This window comes from Macaca thibetana, chromosome 8, assembly GCF_024542745.1.
Source record: "Macaca thibetana thibetana isolate TM-01 chromosome 8, ASM2454274v1, whole genome shotgun sequence".
NCBI lineage: Eukaryota > Metazoa > Chordata > Mammalia > Primates > Cercopithecidae > Macaca > Macaca thibetana.
Window position 1 is genome coordinate 141,089,013 of NC_065585.1, and position 14,409 is coordinate 141,103,421.

Sequence of the window (14,409 nt, forward strand, 5' to 3'; positions counted from 1 at the left end):
CAAATGGAAAAGTACCAAACATGAAAAAACAGAAAGAGCAAAAGGTAACACATTATCTCATTTTTATTTTTGGATGTGTATTCTTTAATACTGACTTAATATTCACAGAAAACCTACTTTGTGTCAGGTACTACGCTAGGAGATAGTCATTGATAATATTCTAATAACAATAGTCATGTATATTTATAAATGCTAAGTAAAAGCCCAGAATGACAGTAGATTTTTAGAAGTTATTTCTTAGGGAGAAATTGTGGTAACAATATTGCTGGTTGCATGGGTTAGGGAAGGGAGACAAGAATACAGAGTAACATTCTTGTGAACATGGGTTAATTTCTAATTTGAAAACCAATGTTTAAACTGCAAATAGTTGATGTATAAAGAAAAAATACCTGTAGCACAAAGCCAACCCCTAAATATTCACCCAGATTTCACGACTGCGCAACACACCCACGTCACACAACTGTGCTTATATCCCTTAAATTTGTACAAATGAAGGCAACACAACAAAGCCGCCTGCTGGCACGTTTCTCAGAGCGTCGTCCCGTCGTTACTGACGCCTGACTGTAATCAGGAAGCACGTTGACATAAGTATGCTCCAATGTTAATTAATAAATCGTGTGTAGGATAGTTCCTTCAATTACATATGCATTCAAATTCAATTCTCATTCAATTTTTTTTTTAATGAAGTTGAAAAACGTGAAGGCAAACCCAGGAGTGACTGGCTTTAATAAAGCAACGAACCGTTGGGCACGACCGTGAAAGTCAGATGCACAGACAGGGAGGGAACATGTCTTCTCTTTGCCTGAAGCTATTGCTTCTGGTCCGAGATAACTACCTGCTCAGGACCCTCATGTGAGCACAACCAAGCTCTCATGGCCAGACGGACGCACGGGTGCTCAGCTATCCTCAGAGGAGGCATTCATTCACTCCCTTCTTCCTTCAACGAACATGACCGAACATCTACCACGGTCCTAGTGTTGCTCCATGTGCTGGGGGCCGCCTGCAATCAACACAGGATGTCTCCGGCTCCCAGAGCTTTCATTCTGGAGTCCCTGACGCCTGCAGCTGTGGCAGGAGGAAGTGCACGGTGTGCAGACCCAGCGCTCGAGCTGCTCTGGAGACAAACTGAGCTCACGGCTCAGCCTCTCCGCTAGCCATTGTCACGTCCTGAAATGCCATATCTGACTTTGGGATGTTTCCGAGGGAGCAGATTTATCTTCAGAGTAAGCTTAGCCTAAGAAAGACGGCCGGGCTGGTGGCTCACGCCTGTAATCCCAGCACTTTGGGAGGCCGAGGCAGGCAGATCTGAAGGTCACAAGTTCGAGACCAGCCTGGCCAATACAGTGAAACCCCATCTCTACTAAAAAGACAAAAATTAGCTGGGCGTGGCAGCGTGCACCTGTAGTCCCAGCTACTTGGGACGTGAGGCAGAAGAATCACTTGAACCTGGGAGGCAGAGGTTGCAGTGAGCCGAGATTGCACCACTGCACTCCAGCCTGGGTGACAGAGCAAGACTGTCTCAAAAAAAAAGAAAATAAAGTTAAATAACTTTTTTAAAACCTCTAAGGAAAAACAAGGTCTTGGTATTATTCAACCCAAACATGTGCTCACTGCCTAACGGATGTGCACCCAGGGTTAACAACTAGCTAAAAAGTAAATGGCCCACCCTTGGATAACCAATAGTTTATTTTGATATCCGTTTAATCTATGAAACTCAATGCTGCTCATGACTCCAGTCTTACCAACTCCACGACCGCTGTGTGTGAATCATCAGCTTGTTTACGTCTTTCATTCGGTTCAGGAAAAGGATGCCCAAAGAAAGGAAGTGATTTGCCTCTGGTCAGCCATTCGTTCATATAAGGAATTATTCTAGTTTTGTTTTTAACAATTTCCAAAATATTTCATCAAGCAGAAGATTGTTTAGTGCAATCTCTTTCCAGCTTTTTATGTGCACATGAGAAATACGTAAGAGCAGAGGAATAGACGAAAGTCGTGTTTAGGCCTCAGTAGTTACGAAACGCCTGAAGAGACGACGTCAGGAACTAGATGGGCGGCACACGGCCGGCGAACTCCACTCATGGGCAAACGACGGGCCCGAGACACTCGCTCACGCAGGCTGAGACTTCCCGGAGGATGCACAGGCAGGCCCAGTGGCCCATTTCCGAGTCTGCCATTCTGCTCCTGAAATGCACTCCCAGCGCTGAGTTCTGAGCCTGTGGAGTTCTTGCCATTCTCTTCTCTCCAGCAACGATGCAGGGAGGATAGGGCGGTGCTTTCTCATTAATCCGCCACCCTCCTGGGGCGGCGCGCAGGACGCTCGTGTTCAGCTCCGTTTCCGGTGTTCTCAGCCTCTGTCCCAGCTGAGTCTCTTCAATGCCACAGCAGCAAAAAGGGCCTCTCTCCTAAACACGGATGTCCCCGGGGTCCTGCTCTCGCACTGTGGCTGAGCTCAGCCTTCACGGCCTCTCTGGGAAATTCATCCGACGTCAAGGTTTTCGCCTCCACTCATTTATGCCAAAGGTGTCCTCAAGCTTCAGAGGCACAGAGCCAAATACCCGGTGACTGCGTGCAGGTCCCACCTCCATCACTCCACTGCAGACATCTCTTCCCACCGTCCGGACCCAGAAGCCTCCTCCATTCACCTTTCTCCGCACAGTCAACCTCACCGTCCACTTCCGCCTTCGGGGCATCCGCCACTCCCTCTCTGCTATGCCCAGCCCTCCTGAGCTCAGCTGTTACCCAGGCGGGCACTGCCTCCCCTACAGATCTCAAAGGTCTTCCCGGCCACTGGCCACCGACGTGGGCCATCACTCCCACACTGATCTCAAAGGTCTGGCCGGCCACCGACGTGGGCCATCACTCCCACGCCGATCTCAAAGGTCTTCCTGGCCACCGACGTGGGCCATCACTCCCACACAGATCTCAAAGGTCTGGCCAGCCACCGACGTGGGCCATCACTCCCACGCCGATCTCAAAGGTCTTCCCGGCCACCGACGTGGGCCATCACTCCCACACAGATCTCAAAGGTCTTCCCGGCCACCGACGTGGGCCATCACTCCCACACAGATCTCAAAGGTCTTCCTGGCCACCAACGTGGGCCATCACTCCCACACTGATCTCAAAGGTCTGGCCGGCCACCGACGTGGGCCATGAGACTCACACAAGCGTCTGCACCGGCGTCAGGGCACGTGCCTTGTGTGGCAATGCCACACACATCCCCAGTGGTTCATGCTCAACCTCCAGGAGTCCTTCAAGTACAAATCCCTCCAATTCCATCTCCATTGTGTGAAAGCACATGCAACAGTCTTCACTAAACTTGGGTGGTGGGTTTAGGATTTCCTAATAGTATCTTAAGCATTGTGCATCTCAATAAAAACACAGTATTTAATTTTTCAACCTGATGCAGAAGAGCACGATGAATTCCCAAATCCAAGGGCTCTGTGCTGCTCCCCTCAGGGACAGGAGGCTGAGGAGACACACTGAGGAGAAGGCCCCTGTGCTCTCAGCAGCCGCAGATGGCAGGAGGCCCTGGTGGAGGGAAAGATGCCCAGCGGGAGATGGGTAAGCAGGTAGGGCCTCCAAAGGCACTATGGCTTTAAACTCACTTTCCTGCATAGAACTGTGAATAGTGGGAAATTCGTTTATATATGTCCAGACCGACTGCAAGTTTCTACAAGTCTACTATTTTATGGCTACGTTCTCGCCTTAATTTATTACTTTTGTCTGGGCCAATTGCCCACATCTTGAATATTAAATTGACCAAGTGCTATGGAGTAATTACAAAGCATTCAGAAGATACCTACGGGAGTCCTATTCATGACACATTTAAGATATTTAGAAAGCAAATGGCTTCATTTGAACTAAAAGGTAGACACTGATAGTACATAAAGAGCAGGAACAGTTATCAACATGAAATTTGGGTGTGGAAGTGGAAAGAGTTCTTCCTCAACACATGCATTTCTTGAACGCTGAGGCCTTCCCTGCTTGTCAGGCACAGGAGGCGCCTCTGTCCTCCCCACAGCGGTCACACTGGGACCACCCACGCTCGGAGCTCAACCACACCAGGGTCCCGTGCGCCTCGGGGTCTCCATGTGTGCCACTGTGCACAAAGTATGTCTGCCTCTGCCCTTTTTTTTTTTTTCCCTGGAAAACTACTCTTCATTGCTTTTTTAAAAGTGATTTATTCCTAACAGCTTTATTCAGATATCATCCACACGCCATCTGATTCTCGCACTGGAAGTGCACAGCTCAATAGCATACTCGCAGAGCTGTGCAGCCATCCTCACAATCAATCGCAGAACACTCGTCACTCCAAAAATAAACCCAGGCCCTTCGGCAGCCAGCCCTCATTTCCGTGCCCCCAGCCCCAGGCTACCAGTAATCTACTTTCTGTATAGATTTGCCTGTTCTGAACACTGCGTCTAAATGGAATCCTATCCGTGGTTTTCATGACCGGCTTCTTTCACTTAGAAAACGTTTCTGAGGTTCGTCTGTGCCGTACACGCACCAGTGCTTCATTCCTTTATTGCTAGAGAAGATTCCATTGCACGATGGACCACCGCGTGTTTGTCCACCCCTCCGTGTCCGGACACTTGACCTGGGCTGTTTCTCTTGGAGTACCATGAATAATGCCTCTGTAAGCAATCAGGTACGAGTGTTTTTAGTGGACATATGTTTCATTTCTCTTGGGTATGTACCAAGAAATGGGATTTCCGGTCACACGGTGACTCTATGTTTAAACTTATGAGGAAATACCAGGTGGTTTTCCAAAGTGGCTGCACGATTTTCTATTCCCAACAGTCATGGACGAAGGTTCCAATTGCTCCAGGATCTTGCTGGCACTTGTGATTGTCCGTCTCTGCCGTTACGGCCATCCTAACGGGTGGGCAATGGTGTCTCGCTGTATTTTGATTTGCATTTCCCGGCTGGCCAAGGATGTCCAGTGTCTTCTCACACCTTCTGTGGGGGAACTGCCTGTTCACGCCCTCCGCCCATCCCTTTCTCGGCTTCGTTGTCTTTTGATGTGTTGTAGGAGTTCTTCCAAATATAAGCCTTTTTACACATACACTTTGCAAACATTTTACCTCATGACGTGAGTTTTCTTATTTTATTGATGGTAACCTCTGAAACACACAAAAACTTTATTTTGTTAAAGCTCAATTGGTTTATATTTTTTCTTTTGTAGCTTGTGCTTTGTACTTTCGGTGTCATCTCTGAGAAACCGCTGCTTAATCTAAGGTCACAAGGATGCAAGTCCATGTTGTTTTATAATTTTATCTCTTGCCTTTAGGCCTTTGACCCATTTTGAGTTAGTGTTGTGTAGGGAGCGGGTGGGGCTGAATTTGGCGTGTCTGCCCGTGGGTGCCCAGTTGCCCCAGTGCCATTTGTAGAAATCCTACTCATTCTTTAGATTTGTTGTAAATATCAGCCCTTTGGAGAGGCAGCCTCAACCCCTCCATCGTGAACTAATCGTCCCTTCCTCTGTTTCTACAGCACCTCCTTTACAAAACTTTAATCTCATTATATTTTGCCTTCCTCCTCAGGAGCTCATACATCTGTATTCACACAGCCTTCAACGCATGGGCTCAGTCAATAGCGTGCGCTTTCGAGAAAAAATGGTCTATTTATTAAGCACCTCCACAGTGTGACAGAGCCTATGCCGGGCACTAGGGTGCAAAACGAAGTTGTCCAGAAAGGAGACAGGTACGTGCACCTACACATGAACTCTAACTGCATCGCACTCAGAGGCATCGAAGAGCCTCTGGCACGCACAGGAGCCCGCACCTGGGAGCATCTGACACCGTCCCTACGGTGGAGTGCGGAGGCTGGGAGCTGGAAGGTAGACCCGGTCACACAGGAGGGACTTGCTCAGTTTCTTTAACAAGAGAACAGATGCTGAGGCACTGGACTTAATCATGTGGAGAGTGAGGTTACTCGGGGGCCTAAAGAAAGGGAGTTAGATAAGTAAACGTGGACTCAGGAAGGTTTCTCTGGTGGCAGGGTAGGTGGCCCACCTGAGAGAGGAGACAGCAGGGATGAGATGCTCTGTTACTTAGGACTTGAGGAGGATCGGGGCATGACCGAGGCAGTGGTGTGGGCATCGGCAGGCTCCAGCCCCACTGAGTATGGGACGTGGGAACCACACGCCAGAGCTGGTTTTCTGAATCCTCTTTAGGGAAGAGGGGTCCAAACAAAATAATGTGAGGAAACCAGAACCTCAAGGATTTTGTAATTTATCATAAGCGAGAAGAAAAAATAAGAGGAAACTAGAATAACATGAAATGACAACAGAACATAAATAATGCAATGGCCAAGTTCAGAACATCTCTCCGCGGGGCCAAGTTCAGAACACCTGGCCTCAGATGGTAGAGGGTGCAGTCCAGGCAGCTACGCAAGAGGAATGACGTCGCTCACAAGTGTCTGGGTTTGTAGGTGTGTGCACGTGTGCCTGGCAGCTACCTCGCAGAGCAGAGCTGCACCAGCTCCCGCCTCAGCTCTGCACGGCACCAGCCCCTTCCCTTGAGGAGCCAAGCAAACCCCAGGGCAGGTGCCTGCAGGAGCTCTGAAGGCCAGGCAGGTCCTCACTCTCCTCGTGTGTCCACTTAACGTGAGCTGCATGAGCACACCCTGCCCTGCCCATGCAGTGCTCACGGTGACCTCCCACAAAGGACAACTCTTCAAGCAGTCAGGCAACAAAGTAAGGCAACATGGGGACGTGAAAACAAAGGAGAGAGCTCGCAAGTTTGCCTGGGGAAAAGATTCAGGAATGGCTCCCCAGAGAAGACGATGCTTGGGATGATATTTGAGGCATCAGAGAAGGTTCTGTCCCTCCATCCATCCATCAGTCCATCCACTGTCCATCCATCTGTCCAGCATCCATCAATCTATCCATCCACCTGTCCATCTGACCATCCATCCATTGGTCCGTCCATTCATCCATCCATCCATCCACCTGTTTGTCCATCCATCCATCCATCCATCCATCCATCCATCCATCCATTCATCCATCTGACCGTCTGTCCACCCATCTGTCCATCTGTCCATCCATCCACCTACCCACTCACTGTGGGCCCCTTACCATTAAGGAGGAGAGGGCATGTGAATCAGGGAATCCCAAGAACAAACACACAAGGTCAACGGCAACAAGTGCCACAAAGCAGAGGGCTCATGCAAGGGTGGGCCGTGTTCTGCATTGGGGGAAATGTACCTGAGCAGGATTCAAGAGGAAGCAGGCTGGGTGGGCGCAGCATTCCAGAGATGGGACATTTCATCAGAAACAAGGGAACAAGGTCCGTGGCCAGAAAAGAACAGACAGGCCAAGCCCTTTGCTGCTGACCCCTGGCTGATGACGCGGGGCCCTGCCCATTCATGGCCTTTCTAGCCATGAGCAGGTAATGGCATAGCTCCCCCAAATTCTCCAGAACCCCATCCTCGCCCCGTCACCTGCATCCTCTCATGTCTCTGACAACCAACCCCTCTCCCCACGACCTTCCACAAACACACCAGGCCTCTCTCAGGCCCTCAGTTCCCGGAGCTCTGCCAACTAACTGGATAAACTAATTAGTGTCTTCGTGTTAATTAATGTTCTGTTGTTTATATAAGCTATGGGATTTCTGTTCCTGCCGTGGTCCCTTTAGGTAGGTTTAGCTACAAACAAATTAAATCCCATTACACCAAATTATACTGGAATATATGCCAATCATCAAAGCACGTCTACCTGCATGCCATTCCCAGAGTTCCCTCAGAGACCGCCTCGTGCCATAAAGGAATGTTTAAGTAGAGGGAGTGCTCATCATTCATGTACCTTGTCATATTAAACTTCAAGAACATTTATTAGAAAAGTCATTTTAACAGTGTGACAACTACATTTTTCTCTACAATACCAAGTTGTGAAAATTAACTCATCAGATTTAAGAGTGTCAGTGCCTCTGAACTTTAAAATTAAACAAGACCAACCTGAAGGTTTCCAGAATTTATTAGTTTTTTTTTCACCACTTACATATGTTTTGCTGGTTAAAATCTAAACCATACACTCGCCCTGAAAAATTAAAATTATACAGTTAATTCAAGTCATTTCCACAAATTATAATGGAGTATTTCACAAACGCTTAAGCCCAGTGTGGAGTGAGAAGTCTCTAGAAGCTGACTGGCTCCCCCGGGAGAGAACTGGATCAAACGGCCCCACAGGAAACATGTTCCACTTCCTCTGTAGGGCTACTGCCCCTACAGGCCTCGAGAGCGACGGCAACGACGTCAAGGAAGAAATAAATACTGCCTCAGGGTGAGAGCTCCAGACACAGCACTGTGTGAGAGAACTACACACGGCGCCATGTGAGAGGGAACCAGACACGGGCCGTGGGAGAGGGAACCAGACACGCGCCGTGGGAGAGGGAACCAGACACGCGCCGTGGGAGAGGGAACCAGACACGCGCCGTGGGAGAGGGAACCAGACACGCGCCGTGGGAGAGGGAACCAGACACGCGCCGTGGGAGAGGGAACCAGACACGCGCCGTGGGAGAGGGAACCAGACACGCGCCGTGGGAGAGGGAACCAGACACGCGCCGTGGGAGAGGGAACACGAGCCGTGGGAGAGAACCAGACACGCGCCGTGGGAGAGGGAACCAGACACGGGCCGTGGGAGAGGGAACCAGACACGGGCCGTGGGAGAGGGAACCAGACACGGGCCGTGGGAGAGGGAACCAGACACGCGCCGTGGGAGAGGGAACCAGACACGCGCCGTGGGAGAGGGAACCAGACACGCGCCGTGGGAGAGGGAACCAGACACGGGCCGTGGGAGAGGGAACCAGACACGGGCCGTGGGAGAGGGAACCAGACACGCGCCGTGGGAGAGGGAACCAGACACGCGCCGTGGGAGAGGGAACCAGACACGCGCCGTGGGAGAGGGAACCAGACACGGGCCGTGGGAGAGGGAACCAGACACGGGCCGTGGGAACCAGACACGAGAGGGAACCAGACACGCGCCGTGGGAGACCAGACACGCGCCGTGGGAGAGGGAACCAGACACGCGCCGTGGGAGAGGGAACCAGACACGCGCCGTGGGAGAGAGGGAACCAGACACGGGCCGTGGGAGAGGGAACCAGACACGCGCCGTGGGAGAGGGAACCAGACACGCGCCGTGGGAGAGGGAACCAGACACGCGCCGTGGGACCAGACACCAGACACCGGCCGTGGGAGAGGGAACCAGTGGGACACACGGCCGTGGGAGAGGGAACCAGACAACCAGACACCGGCCGTGGGAGAGGGAACCAGACACGGGCCGTGGGAGAGGGAACCAGACACGCGCCGTGGGAGAGGGAACCAGACACGGGCCGTGGGAGAGGGAACTCCTAGACATGGCGCTGTGACAATTAAGTGTTGATCAGTGCAGGTGTCACTCCTGATGTGACGCTGTGAACTCACTCACTCGAGGGCACATGAAAGGCCCCAGGTGCACAACGCAGAGGCAGCTTGATCCTAACCACCTATGAGTTCCCAGAAAGGGTGTGACGTGCAACAGAATCACTGTCAGTGCAAAGTCAAGCTTGTGGGACATAATTTTAAGCCTTGTTCTCAATCTGTTCTGGAGATGGGATTATTTTAGTGGTTGTGCCACTGGTTACAGAAGTCCCAGCAGACACGTGCACCACCTATGACAACAGCCGCAGAGGACTTTCCCCTTCGGAGGCAGGACAAGAAAAGCCTTTTAAACTCAATTCCTTTTTATAGTAATAGGCTACAATGGTGAAGAACTTCTCTTTGACAATTTATCTCTTTAAAAAAGTTAGCTGCTCATTTGGGCCTTTCAATAGTGCTGTTACCAGTCACCAACAGACCAGTCAACATGGAGCCCATCCAGTGCAGGCCTACTGACCACCTGGTCAAACCCCGTCCTAGGACACCTTGAGTCCTTTTGTGTCATTAATACCATTATAATTATTATCTCCATACACATTTGTGTGACACTATCATGTGTAGAGGACAGTGGTTTAGCCTACGGATTAAAATATCTCTTTCCAATACTTCTATATTTAGGTACATTTTACATTTCCAAGTATGGAGTACAACTTCCTGTGGGACCCTGATGTTCTAAATATTTATATCCCCTTGTATTGCCCAGAAAGTCAACTGACATGTGCTCAACACACTCTTAGGCACCGAGATCATGTATCAATAACTAAAAACACAAGCAAAGCTTAGCAAGTCTTGCCCATTGGACCCAGAGCTAGACACCTCCGAGCCTGAGTTCCATCTTCACCCCTTGCTAGCATCAGGTCCCTTTGAGTGACCTCTGAAATCCTTCCAGGCCTCTCACATCACAGGGCTCCAGCTGCGGTCTATATCCCACCCTTCCCTGCACTCTGCAACTAGCCCCATTAGCCAACGATTCAGGCCTATGGTAGGCATGACATTTGCAATAATTACTAAGACAGACACACCCCTGCTCTCAGGGGGTTACAGCTGAGTCTTCTGCTATTGAATTAAGGGCTTCTTAGAGCACAGGCCAGGCCTGACTCATCTCTGTAAATACATCACATGGCAAATAGTCAGTGAAAGGTAGGGGAATGCATCCGGGACGCCCACACAAATGTTCACAGCAGCCTCATTCATCACAGCCAAGAGGCAGAAACAACTCAAATGTCCAACGACTGACAAACAGATAAATACAATGGGGTATACAAACAACACAGTATTATTTGCTTGTTAGAAGCATGGAGGGGGTGTCTATGAGGCGCTGGCACTGCTACCCCACAGATGAACCTTGAACACGTGGTGCTAAGTGGAGGAAGCCAGGCACAAAAGTCCACCGATGCCATATGGTTCTATTCCTATGAAATGTTCAGCATAGCAAGTTCATAGAGACAGGAAGTAGACTGGGGACTTCCTAGGGCTGGGCAGGGGGTGGGCCTAGAATGGGAGCGGTTACTAATGAAGATAAAGTATTCTAAAATTAGATTATGGTGATGGCTGCGCAATTGTGCAAACGCACTAAAAACCACTGACTTGCACACTTCAAAAAGGTCAACCATGTGATACATTTACTACACTTCAACAAAGCTATCCAAAAAGGTAAACCACGTGATACGTTTACTACACTTCAACAAAGCTATCCAAAAAGGTAAACCATGTGATATGTTCACTGCACTTCAACAAAGTTATTCAAAAAAGTTAGTGGATTAAATGAATGTGCGAATGAGTGAGTGGTCTCAGACAAGTTACTGAACATGCACCTTGTCTTGTGTTGAAAGGGAGAGTGTCTACAGAGATTTTGCAAGGATAAGTGAAATGTGTACATGAAAGCATCTTGTGGATTCCACGCTCAACAAATACAAACATCAGCCAACGTAAAGGATAAGTTGTCCCCGTACAGCCATAGCCCCCATCACCACACTGAGCCTCAGCCCAGCACGGTGATGCAAGAGGAAAGGAGCTGACGTGAAGTTCGAGAGACAGGAGGCACCCTCCCCTCCCCACAGCCTGCACCTGACCCTGGTGGCCACTACCATGAGGGTGCTGGAGAAAGGGATGGGGTGGAGACCTGGAATGACCAGGACGAGGATCGCTCATGTTGGCCCCAAAGAGCAGGCTCTTCACAGCCTGTGGGGCCAGAGGAAGACACTCCCATTCAGGGTCCAAACAGCAAAGCCAAGCCAGGAAAACCCACTCCTCAGCACTGGGTCCTTTTGTGTTGTGGGCCAGCTCTTGCTGACTGATGACCCCAGCAGGTGTGCAACGTGACACTTTGTTCTCCAGCTGCCCTGATGGCTCAGCACCACCCAGTCATGAAGGGGACAGTGCTGGATGAGAGCTCCTCAAATAACCATCCCAGGCCCTTCTTTAAATTAAAGTTAAAAAGGAATTCAAAATATTGGTTCACTACTTGTGTGGTACTTTCAGATTCCCATAGCATTTTTTTTTGGGGGGGGGGGGCTTCTGTCATTTATAATTTTATTTTGAAAGATTTAAATTTAATTTTTTCAACTTTTATTTTAGATTCAGGGGTACATGTGCAGGTTTGTTACCTGGGTCTATTGCAGGATGCTGAGATTTGGGGTATGACTGAACTTGTCACCCAGCTACTGAGTATAGTATCCAACAGTTTTCCAACACTTCCTCCCGCCTTTCCTTCCTCCTCTAGCGGCCCCCAGGGTCTACTGTTGCCATCATTATATCCATACTTCCAAATGAGAACGTTCGGTATTTGATTTTCTGTTCCTGTGTTAGTTCTCTTAGTAGAATGACCTTCTGCATCCACATTGCTGCAAAGAACATGATTTCATTCTTTTTATGGCTGTGTAGTATCCCACGGTGTACAAAGACATTTTCTTTATCCAGTCCACCTGTGTTGCACACCTAGGCTGATTTCCTGTCTTTGCTATCGTGAGTAGTGCTACAATGAATATGTGAGTGCATGTGTCTTTTCAGTAGCACAATTTTGTTTTCTTTTGGATATACAGCCGGTAATGGGATTGCTGGGTCAAATGGTCATTCTGAGTTCTTTGAGAAACCTCCAAACTGCTTTCCACTGTGGCCGAACAAATTTCCATTCCCACAAACAGGATATAAGCATTTCCTTTTCTCTGCAGCCTCACCAGTATCTGTTGTTTTTTGCCTTTTTAATAATAGCCACTCTGACTGGTGTGAGATGGTATCTCATTGTGGTTTGATTTACATTTCTGTAACAACTAGAGATGTTGAGCATTTTTTCATGTGTTTTTTGACTACATGTATGTCTTTTAAGAAATGTCTGTTCGTGTCTTTTGTCCGGTTTTAATGGGGCTATTTGTTTTTTGCCTGTTCAACTGTTAAGTTTCTTATAGATTCTGTGTATTAGACCATAGCTTGCAAATATTTTCTCCCATTCTGTAGGCTGTTTACTCTGTTGATAGTTTCTCTTGCTATGCAGAAGCTCTTTAAGTTAATTAAGTCCCACTTGTCAATTTCTGTTTTTGTTGCAGTTGCTTTCAAGGACTTAAGTCATTAATCCTTTCCCAAGGCTGATGTCCAGAATGGTGTTTCCTATTTTTTTCTTAGGATTCTTATAGTTTGAGGTCTTACATTTACATTTTTAATTCATCTTGTGTTATTTTTTGCATATGTGGAAAGGCAGGAATCCAGTTTCATTCTTTGCATAAGACTAGCTGGCTATCTCAACACCATTTACTGAATAGGAAGCCCTTTCCTCATTGCTTATTTTTGTCGACTTCGTCAAAGATTAGATGACTTTAGCTGTAAGCGTTCATTTCTGGGTTGTATATTCTGTTCTGTTGGTCTATGTGTCTGTTTTTGTACCAGTGCCATGCTACTTGGTTACTGTAGCTTTACAGTATAGTTTGAAGTCAGGTAATGTGATGCCTCTGGCTTTGTTCTTTATGCTTAGGATTGCTTTGGCTATTCAAGCTTTTTGGTTCAACATGAATAGTTTTTTTTGTTTGTTTTTTGTTTTTTTTAGTTCTATGAAAAATGACATTCGTAGTTTGATAGGAATAGCATTGAATCTGTAGATTGCTTTGGGCAGTACAGCCATTTTAACAATATTGATTCCTCCATTCCATCATCATGGAATGTTTTTATGTTTGCTTGTGTCATCTATGATTTATTGTAGCAGTGTTTTATAGTTCTCCTTGTAGAGATCTTTCACTTCTTTGAGTTAGATGTACTATTAAGTATTTTATTCTTTTTGTGGCTATTATGAATAGGATAGCATTCTTGATTCGGCTCAAAGTTTGAACTTCACTAATGTCTAGAAATGCTACTGATTTTTGTACATTGATTTTGTATCCTGAAACTTTACTGAAATTGTTTTTATCAGTTCCAGGAGCCCTTTGGCAGAGTCTTTGGGGTTTTGTAGGTATAGAATCATATCATCTGTGAAGATAACCAGTTTGACTCATTGTTTTCTTATTTGGATGTCTTTTACTACTTTTTCTTGCCCGATTATTCTGGCCAGCACTATGTTGAATAGGAGTGGTGAGAGTGGGCATCTTTGTCTTGTTCCAGTTCTCAAGGGGAATGCTTTCAGCTTTTGCCTATTCAGTATTAATGTTGGCTGTGGGTTTGTCATAGATGGCACTTATTATTTTGAAGTATGTTCCTTTGATGCCTAGTTTCTGGAGGGTTTTTATCATGAAAGGGTGTTGGATTTTATCTAAAGGTTTCCCAGATGTATTGAGATAATTGTATGATTTTTGCTTTTAATTCTGTTTACGTGGTGGACCACATGTATTGATTTGTGTGCACTGAACCAACCTTGCATCCCGGGAATTAAGCCTACTTGATTGTGGGGAATTAACTTTTTGATGTGCTGTTGGCTTTGATTTGTTAGTATTTTGTTAAGAATTTTTGCATCTGTGTTTATCAATAAGCACAATTAGAAATGACAAAGGTCACATTACAACTAATCCCACAGAA